Here is an 11,655-nt window from a genome sequence, read left to right on the forward strand (position 1 = left end):
TCCTGTCATGAGAGCCTTCCTCTCCAGCACAGAGCCGCCATTTTCCAGGTAGGAGAGAGGAGGGGAGCGAAGGGGGAGGTGGGAGGGGAGGGGGATGGGGATGGAGGGGGGTTACCAGAGAGGGGATAGGTTAATTGATTGATCAATTTAATTAAATAGTCAAGCAAACTGATAAAGTAGGAGGTTGCCAGTGAGAAGGAGAGGGAGAGTTGGCAGTTTCCTTAGGGCTTGGGATGAGGAAGGGGAGGGGTGGAGAAACAATAGGTTAAGGACCTGTCAATCAAAAGGAAGGATTATCTCCAAGGGATCCTAACCTGTCAATGAAAAGAGAACAACAGGTTTGCCTCTGAGTGCATATTTGCCCCTGATATAGGCAACCTGCACTAACTAAACTTCCTGAAGCCCCCCCTTGTCCTACTATTCAGAATCACTCCCCAAATCAATGGCGCCACTGGCAGATCTCCAAAGTTATCCAGGCAAAGACCGGCAGTGAGTTGCAAAATCGACAGAAGGCTGAGCCTACACAGCTCAATATTCAGTATTCTCAGTACATACAAAAGTCATTTCTACACGATGGCTACCAGGTGTGTTCAACGTTACTGGAACTTTCCATGTGGAGATTATAACAACACACAACTAGAGGACATACACGTGTAGATTACCACCTTTTTTGAGAAGGGTCGAATCTTTGGCATGAGGGCCACGGAACCATCATACCGACTGATTGCACAACCATGTAGTGCAGTGTCTGTGGAACAAGTTGCAATGAAAAAGAGTCAGGATGGTAGTGACAAGAAAAGTAGATATGGGTCCTTCCAGGAGGATTACACCACAAGAGGATCACAGGATTGTTCGACTGGCTCCGATGACTAGATGAAAGGCAGCAGTTGAAATCTGGGCAGAGGCTGAAGCCAGAGTGGGTTGAGACCTCCAGTTGCCATGTGTTGTTTACCAGTGACATTATACACAAGATAATATATACTTGCATGGTGTGGAGTCAATTGAGAAATATGGAGTGGCCTCCTGTGGTGTTCAGCAATGACGCTTGTTTCTGATTTTGACAGATTGATGCCAATGTGTCAGTAGATGACCTTGTGGAAGGTCACAGAAAGCAGTGACTCTCGAGACCCATACTTCTAAAACGCTTGGAATCATAGTAGAGAGCTATCAGGTATGACAATGGGACTGGTTTGATAATTGTTCAGTTCTGGCCGAATGCTCGCCAGCATGTGCCAGAAATGGTAAACCGTTTTGTCATGCCGTTCATGACCAGGGCACCAGACAGCATATTTCAGCAGCAAACCCCAAACAGCAGCTCGCACCATAGACATTCTGAGGAATGTACGAATCCTTGACTGGCTGACTTATCCCCCAATGTGCCACCCATGGAGCAAGTCTGAGTTACAAAGGTAAAACATGTACTTTGATGTCATCCTTCAACTGGCAGTCGTCATCAACTGACACAGCTTGTATTTCAGGCATGGCAAGAAATTCTTTAGGATGTCATTTGGAGGCTATTTGATTCCATGCCACAATGATTACAAGAATGTAGTCATAGTAGTGGACGTTAGATCCAACACTGATATCAATGGTGGAAGTCAGTTTCAAATGGAATAAAAGTAAAACGATTTAATATCCATTATGTGATGGACAACTCAACAGAATTTGGTATCTAGGGCTGATTTAACTGTTCATAGAGACACTGACGCCTTGACTGAATCATCATGGAGTAATATAATAAATCACGGGGGACTAAAGCAAAGAAGAAAACAAGGATATAGTTCTACAAAACAAGTGCCATCCCAACCTCACTATACGCGATCGAAGATGTTGATACTGTTATTATTTATAGAGAAGAGTGTTTAAAAACGACATAGCTGCAAAAAGTGTTCGAAATTTCGGGATGTCGCAGATCCTCAGGGGCAAAGTTGAGCAGACTGACCGCCGGTGGTGCCACCTCGAGAAATAACACACAATCTTATGTGATTTTACCACTTTTTACAGAGCTTGAGCAGCTATCGAAGATGAAGCATTACTTGTCACAAGAACTTGAAGACATGAAATTATTGCATAGTTCAGAAGGCCAAGTAAATGATACAGAGAAAACTTTCGCATTAGATGCCATCCAAATTGGAAAACATTTATCATCAGAGACAGAAACGTATGAGAAACTGGATCGTTCAAGACACAGACAGCTGATAAAGGTTCTTGACAAGCTGTTATTTACACATTAGAATTTCAGAAGATGCTCTTGTGTCGTAATGGTTGACACTGTGGGAGAAGATTCGTCGATAAATACCCTGTAAAAGATCCCATCCTAGTGCTCTTCTCGTACTTGCAGACCTTGGTTATGAGCAAGTTACTAACTGAAATTAGGGGATGGTCTAGAGATTGCAGTACTGGACAAACAAGAGATCTAGATAGACTCAAATAAATCTATAGACTCAAATAAAAATATGCACTGAATAAACCACTCAGTTACAGACATAAAAGCTTTACCTAATCTGTTAATGTGATACCACCGAAACGAGTGGAAAAGCGTCATTAAACTGCTCAAATTTTACATTTTTTAGACTGGCAGTCACTACTCGATCATTAGGAGAAATTCAGACACAATAAATATCGAAATACCGTAGAAAATGGAGACGAGTGAGATAGAGATTCTGTCAAACGATGGTATGACTGAAAAACATTTAGAGGTACAGGGGTTGGCCAAAAGTATCGAAAGGGTTGCCTGCCCTCAGGCGCTAGAGCAGCAGTGAAGCACCACTCAGCTGAGTGGATGGCGAGGTCTCTGACAGCCACATTTTTAATGTGCTCAACATAGATACGTTGGTAGAACCGAAGGTCTTGCCGAACTGGGGTGTCTTAGAAGGATCCTTTGCCGTTTTATTCACGCACATGTCAATGTTGTACTACCTGTGATCATGCCGCATGAGGGCATGAAAAAGCATAAACACCCTTTGCTGTTCTGGATCATGTTCAGATTGCGTCGAATGGTTCTGAACGTTCCCTGCTGGTTCCATCGTGTGTATCAGAGCAAAAATTACAGTCGCACTACACTCCAAAAGGGTTAGATGACGTTCAGTGGGGTTGCAGCGCCATGATGGTCCTTAAGGTAGGATCAAATTACCCGGGAAGGACGGGTGTCAGCAGCGTCGTCCTGTTGCTTACTGCACTATGAACTGTCGTTTCGACTGCAACTTGTGGGAGATCAGCTACTCAAGGGAAGAGGTAGGTTCATTGACGCCCTTCATACTGCCTTCTGAGGATTTTTCGTGTCGGTTGGTTGCGGCTGTGTGTCTGAAATGTTTTCCTCGCCCGTCCATAGGAAAACAGCGTGATTTCAAAGCTGGCTGCCGCAGTTCTGACCTCCATCGCAGGAGCGCCAGAAGAAGTGCTAAATGCGGGTAAGAGGGATTGTGACGTCCTTCCCAGCGAGTAACACGCCCACGTTGGCCTTGGGCAGAATTGTGCCAAAGTGACGACATTAACCCACTTTACACCTCACATGAACTGAGCTCTGCCCTCTATCTCGCACGTGTCGACACCTTCCTGTTTGAAGCGTCTCCAACTAAGAGGGTGACGTCGCATGGCGCCATGCTTTTTCAGCATTACAAAGATAGGTTGTAGGCACCTTTGGTAATTATCGGTTTCGAAAAGATGATACGTTTTTCGCAATGTAGATGTGCGATTGCTCCACAACATTGTCACTGAAACTTTGGTACATTTCATCCTTTGTGAATGACAATTGAAAATCACTAGGCGGTAGAGATGTATTTTGCTCTAGTGAGCGCAAAATTGATTGTAAAATGTACAAAATGAAAAAATAATAAATGTATATCAGTACCTCAATCCATGGAGCTTAACATAATTTGTTATGCCACAGGAGAGAAAGGTGACACCAATTTAAAACTGTCTTAGGTTTTCAACTTTGGCCCCTGATTCTGCACTGAGCAGGTATCACGTCAGAAAGAAAACTGTGCTTTACAGAAATATTACTGTTTAATAAGGTCGTTGTGTAGTCTGTCTTGTGTACCTTCCACTGCACATTATAAGATGACTTGAGGAGTATAGGTATAGACATATAACTAATTCATTAATATTAATTTATCAATATTAGTTCTTTTACGTTTTGGTTTCGTGACGTTTTTGGTCTTTTCAATTACATTTCTTAATATATGTCTTGTCTACTTGCATGTTATCTGTCCCACTGACTTCTTTCATTGAATTTGTTAAAGAAATTTGTGTGTCACTTCAGCTCATAGACAGGTATTTTATCTGCTTGTACTGGCAGATTTTATGGATTAGTGTTGTACTGTGTTTTCATATTCTGTTGTGGATAATAAAATTATGTTTGCTATATGTTTTGTATAATTATTGTATTTTCGCAAGTTTCGTTGTAATTTCTCTGCAGTATGTATTTAATATATACCACTATCCTTCCTCAGTTGCTATTACAGTGCTGTTTAGTTTGAAAATCAAAACAAATGTTGCTCGTCTTTTTCAACTGAACTTTATTTTTGTTTTTAACCAAGTGCATTTCATTGAATTGTTTCAGGCATATTCTGTAGCATGGTGGAGTGTGATGAACAGCAGAACTATGAAATGCAGTTTATTGAAAAATTTGGTCCAAAGAAGTTTGAGTCGAGAAATGCTAATGGAGAAACCAGTGATCATACCTAGAATATAAGATACATAAAAACCACTGGTGAACCAATTGGTGTGTCATCCTAGAAACGAAAATACATCAAACTGCTTCTTAATAATTTGATAAATTCTGATTTACTAACAGTCAAATAATAAAGCTGTGTTCATTCTGTTTTTGTGTGGCTTGCCAAGAAAATTTGTCCTTATGTTCTTGAGCGAGTGCAGACATTATTAATTCTTTATTAATTCTGTCCTTTTACGCAGACTATACAAATCAATCTACAGAGATGGATGGAATGGATCTGTCCCAGGTACAAAATATACCACTTCTAGAGGACCTCTGGGATGTCATTACACAGAATGGCCTCTTCAGAAGTCGCCGCATACCAACACATCACAGAAAACTATAAGCATTGCTGCCAGCAAAGCACTCGTAAGTAACGAGTCTGAAAGGATTAGAGTAGAGTGTAATTTTTATCCTGAGAATGTACGCATAGATCATGTATCTGCCTTTCTTAACCCAACATTTTTAAATATCACTTCACATGATACAAGTGATCAGAGCCATGGAGTTTCAGGTAGAAGCTGATAAAGATTTACTCTATGAACGGCGTGCTTTCGGATGTGCAGCCGACTTTTTGATTCCATTGTTCAACACAATATACAATATTTCTGTGACTGACCCAGTCGTCTTTTTTAAGTTCTGCAAGCTGTTGTTATGTGTACTCATTGCCTGGGCTTCAACCACAGACTGTAAGTAGTGTCGATCTAGGGTTTCTGTTCTAAACTATAGTAGAGACACCCGAATAGTTGCCAGAGGCCAATGGTGGCAGTGTAGGAGATGGAATTCAGACGGGAAGATGTATTTTCGAATTTCCACAAATTTGACTTCTCACACAGTGTTTTTTGCAGTATACACTTTCTTACAAACTTAACAACAATTTTTGGTGTTGTGATCTGAAGTAACGTCAATTCCATAATCCCAGTCTTGCAACCTCGACACCGCTGCTTTGTGGCTCTATGTAGGGAAGGTGGTGTGAGTGGAAAGTTCTGAATAATCTCTGTTGATTTTTCTTATATTTGCTTCACTGTTAAAGAAACTGTGTGCTGTTCGAGATCTTCTACTTTTTTATTTGAGTAGATATCCCTAACGAAGCCTAGCATTTTGGAAGCAAAACTGCCACAATGTTGGTTTGATGTGTACTGACTTTTCCAATATTCCCACTCTTTATTCCAGTGCCAAAAGATCCTTGCTGACTCGATCAGTTTATTGTAATTTTCCGCATTCACTAGAGGATAGAATGACCGGCATTGATTTAGTGCACTGGAATTGATCCATTAAAAGAAATATCTGTTTATGCAGGTGTCGTTACATGGGTCACATCAGTGTGCACCTGTAATACATTTGATGACTTTTACAGAATACTTTTCCCTGATATTTGAGGCGGCTGGTACTAGGCATTGTTTAGTGTTGTACTCGATTTATTTCTGTGGTAAATGTACTTAAGTGTTTTCTGTGAGCTTTACTTTTGGAAGGGGCCAAACAATTGGTCCGTAATAAAAGGCATGAGTACAAGCAAAGCTTTACCCAGAACGAATTATGTCTGCAGCATGTACATGCTGATTTGAAACTTTCTCGTAGATGAAGACTGTGTGCCAAAGCACGACTCGAACTTGGAACTTTTGCTTTTCGTGAGCAAATGCTGTAGTGACTGAGTTATCTAGGCATGACTAAAAACCTGCCCACACATCTTTACTTGCTCAATTACCTCTTTCCTTTCTTCCAGCTCTCTGAAAATACTAATCGGATTCTGAGGAGTGTAATGCTGTTGAATGCTCATTTCTTTTAGAACTACAATACCAGCAGCAGAAATGACTATAGTTACAATAGAAAATGCGGAGTCAATATCGATACCTCTGTAATTAACATAGCTCTGTAAAGAGACTATATATCATTTAATAAGGACTTTTTCACAGTTCATTTGACTACACACAGAATTACAGCATCTTAAATGGTTCTGGCGATATCTGGCATGAACAGCTTAGCTGAATCACCCTGCATGGACAACATAAGCACTGCTCAGCTATCAGAGAGATGGCATAAAATGAATAAAAATGGCGACAGCAGAACCACAGTGATTCAAGTGTCAGTTACATCATTTCAAGAAAACTGGGACAATGTGTTTGTTTTTGTTTTAAGGAAATGGTTTTTTGTAGTTTAATCTTTAATGAAATGCTGACTAATAAGTTAGAATAAATTTAAAAATGTTTTATTGACATATTTTTATTGAAAGATACAAAAGTTTGGTTCCTGCATTAAACAAAGCACTTGGATCATTTTGATACAAACGAATAATGAATCTACAGCTGTGTCACATCAAAATGCTGATCTAATGAGGTAATCAAACTTGACCATCTCCAGATCTGCAGTGTAACATGTTTTCATCCTCCTGGGCCTCATTGCCCCTTAGTCCTCTGGGTAAGTGCAGACTTGATAAGTAGACTGAATGATGAACTAACGGAATAAATTTCAGAAGTTTTTTTTATGACTTGTATCTTTTTGTACAGTTTTGGATTTGCTACCATAGCCTATGCAGGTATGTAATTCCAGAAGCTTATCAGAAATGGCCGCAACCTGTTTCACTAGGTTTCAGGTCAATCATTTTATTCAGAATATAAACACTGTTGAAACTTAAGAAAGTCAGACATTAGAAAGTTGACTTTGACTTAAACAACAACTTCTGTTACCAGTCGAAAAATACTCTGTAGTCATTTCTATGAAATATGTTATAAATTACTGTTATAATAAATAATCACCTATAGTAATATTTTGCACTTGAATCACTTCAGCTTTCGCACTAAGTTAGAACCATAAATTGGAGATGTGGCGGCAGTTGACTCAGTGCAGGTCGACCAGTACCTCTGTGAGGACTAACTTCTTTGACTCACTTTTCGTGTGCCCTCAGTGATTTCCGTACTAACTATAGAGATCACTGTGTGCTTTCGTTCAGCCATGTTGTGTGTCGTTTTTGCTATCAAGTGCTATTATTGCGTGAAAAGACCCTGCTAATGAAGTGTTTATTATTTAACAGTATATCTCTAGCACTTCCGAGAATAGCGTAGTATTGATTGGAGTAGCCACAGTGTCATAACAATTCAAGTGCAGTTTTTCAGTTGGATCAATATGACGGGATGCATTTTTCAAAACAAGATCAAATCTAAAGTGGGAGATTGAGACATTCTTATAGAAGATTGTGGTTTTTATACTTGGATAAATATGGCTTGAACTTTTGTATTTTCTCCCATGCATCCATGCAAAATGCTCTAATAAAGAAAGAATGTCACTTGGATCAATATGGTTCTACTATCCCCAAATGTCTTCCTGCAATGAAACCATATCGTCCAAAATGACTGATAAGGTGACAAAGGTGGTTATGCAATTTTAATATGAATGACATTTCCCGTTTTGGAATATAACTATATGCGATGCCAAGCCGAAAATTTTTAGACTGTAGCTATGAGAATGAAAGCCTTCAAGAGAAAAGTTTAATTCTCTGCCTTTACTGTTGGCCAAGGACTTTAATCTCTGTGGCAGTGGTACTCACTTCTATCTCAAACAACAAGTTTACTTTTACAGGAAATTAATCAAACACACATAAGTAGGAGGGTTTCGCTGTTCCTAGAGCAGTCTGCACTGCTGCCAGATTTCCAATAATCAGATCCCCCTTCCCCTACCTCACTTATCTAGACCAGTTGTCGTACATATAAGATTGTTGTAAATTGTCCCACTGGTGGAGGATACAGGGGCACATGTAGCACATAGACAGGTAAGTCATGTTACAAGATATCCCAAGATGGCGGTCTTAAGAGAATTTTCAGAGGCTGAATGGTTGCCATGGGGAATTAATTGTGGTCCCCAATTGTGTAATCCACTCAAGTTCAATTAATTGTAGTGTCCTGAGAGATGGATTACACCAGCATTAATTGGGATAATCTACTGGAAATTCCAATTGCTGGCCAGAGTGGCCGAGCGGTTCTAGGCGCTTCAGTCTGGAACCGCGACGGTCGCAGGTTCGAATCCTGCCTCGGGCATGGATGTATGTGATGTCTTTAGGTTAGTTAGGTTTAAGTAGTTCTAAGTTCAAGGGGACTGATGACCTCAGAAGTTAAGTCCCATAATGCTCAGAGCCATTTTTTTCTTTTTGAAATTCCAATTGGGATGTTAATATAAACAACTGTGGCTGCACCACACTGTAGGGTTATTTTGTAGTCATTCTGTTGATCTTCTTATATTAGCTCTAAATATAATTGCTCGGTTTGCAATCATTCTTTCTCATATGATTACAACGAATATAATAATTCCTACAATAGAAATTGCAGGTCCAGTTCTTTATACTAGTTACAGCTGAGTCCTTGCCACACCATGTCACCACCACACTGCTGAAGACTTGTTACATGTGTGGTGTATCATTTATATCTTTTGTGGGCAGTGGGTGTTGGCTACTGTCTGGGCTACCATGCATCTGCTACTGAAGGGCATCCACAAGGCTTACAATGCACTCATCCACAATCATACAGCAGACATGCGAGCTAATGGATGGCAATGGCATCATCTTGCAAGACCTAACAAGCGACTGTGGTTCGACTGGCAGTTCAGATGCTGTCAAATCAACATCTAATTGATGTCTCATTATCATTGTCAGACACTTCAGATGATGATGAGAACTGAATTTCTATGATGTAGTAGTCCATAACATGTAGTCAGCCGCATATGCTTGGCAATGTTAGAGATTGGTTAGGTATTTCTAGAGGTCTCCTTCTGTCTTTACCTTTCCTTTGCTTAAATCTGCACATGCTTGTATTATTAACAATGTTTTAGTGACCTCTCTCCCGCTTCTTCAAATTCTTGCAAATTTGTTGTTGCATAGTTAGAAGATGTTGATCCCCTGTATTTCTTCATTATTATGTTGTAGTGCTGTTTGTGTGCCGCCGTTTTCTTCTTCTCCCCCATTACTAGACGGTATCCAGGCTGCGTCATCAATATTATTCTCTGAAGCACTTCTATTTTCTTCTCCACCATCACCCAAAATTATTGACGCTGAGAGGCACCCACATGCCTTGCTCATACTGTGGCATCAAGCAGTCAGGCCTGCAAGATGAGTGGTCTGCCAAGCGAGTGGATTCATTCTTATTTATCGAGTAACATGAACTCTCATACTCACACTTAAGTTACAAATTATCCTCCTGTATGAATAATACGCAACGGAAACGCATATCTGACTATCAGTGAATTTACAGAACTCTCACTGTACACTACGCACTGGCAATACCACATTTACTTTTTTGTCTTTTATTTAACGGCTTTTGTCAACACGTGGCCACCACACTGAATATGAATGGCGCACACATTATAAATTCGGGACATCATGATAACATACAATTCGAAGGAAAAGGCCACCGATCTTTTTCTTTTCACTATCTCATTTATTCCGATAAATTCTCTAACCTAAACACACAAATTCTATAACCTACAACAATATCACATGAGAAATTCCGCCCAGTGGGCATGGCTTTACATTGGTGAATCTCTATATTATGGTCTCGTAATTATTTAATGCTACAGTGCACTTTCTGGATAGGATGGTGGATCTTTTATTATCTCTCACACTTCGACTCTCGCAATCATCATCACGAAACTATCCTCCAGACCGAGCGGTACAGAAGGAACAAGCATAACCCACTAATCTTTTGAAACTACCTTGCTACTCTCCCATGCAAACCACACATACCCAAATTACATGACACACATCACACTGCAATAAGAAATATAAAACACTAAATAGTCACAACACTATCACTTTCAGCTTTCCCACTTCAATTAGTATTTATCCCAGTTTCACACGACACTGCCCCACTTTGTAATTCTACTTTCCTACTGTGAACTCTGGAGATATATGCACGTCTTCCTGTGCAATGCAAGCCAAGTGGCGTTGCTGGATAGACGGCCGACTCACCTTGATTCTCTCTCAGAGTTTAAATCTACGTCACACGGAATCACATCACGCAGTTTAACATTTAGAACATAATCATCACACACGCGAGTCCTCAACTGATACCATGGACGAGTACTTCTCTTTATCCTTTGTCTCATACACAGATTGAGACTCACACAGTACTCACCACGTGGAAGTACTCGTCTCTAATTTCAAGTCCTGCACACGCCATTTCTTAAATATTTCAGCTCATGGCACACACGCTATTTCTTAAATATTTCAACTTATTGTACACACGCTAGTAATTCAACTTAACTTAAGCACACGGAAGTATTTCAACTTATAGCTACACGTGGTTTTATTGTGACCGTTGGTCACTTCCAAAGATTACTACAATCCCCTTAATATTGCCTGCCTGACATTTAATTCTCCCCACAAAAGTTCCTGAGATAGAGAAATTATTATTTCAAACTACTCTTAAATATTCCACATGCATACCATGTCTCCACTCTTTCGTCATTACGGAGCACAACTAAAAAGGTCTTAACAGCACAAGATCCAGCAGCAGAGTGCTGAAATATGGCCATTGTCTAGGTCATCTCCCATCTCTGTCGAGGTGGGGGAAGCACCTTGCTATCGTATTGGTCAGCCACATTTCAGGCGCTCAAAGCTCTGGTAAATTTCATGTCTTTGGTCCCACCAAAGGTGGCCAAAGGATCGACTCAAAGATGATCATATATTCACATTCACTATCTGTGGTTAGCAGACAACCATACATTCATTCATTTCACAGATCTCACCAAACTGGATGTAGGGATTTACTTTGTGGGAGTGCACATGCGATCAATTAAATAAATAAATTGTCATTCTTTCCCACACTGGTATCCGGCTTCGCTGCATTAATTGAAATTGAGTTATTTTTACACAAAAAATGTGTTGTTCTGACAAGAATAATGAAGTATTTTGTACCTATTTTCAATGTCGGGCGGTACTGTACCCTTTCAACGCAACA

This window comes from Schistocerca nitens, chromosome 2, assembly GCF_023898315.1.
Source record: "Schistocerca nitens isolate TAMUIC-IGC-003100 chromosome 2, iqSchNite1.1, whole genome shotgun sequence".
Classification (NCBI taxonomy): Eukaryota; Metazoa; Arthropoda; class Insecta; order Orthoptera; family Acrididae; genus Schistocerca; species Schistocerca nitens.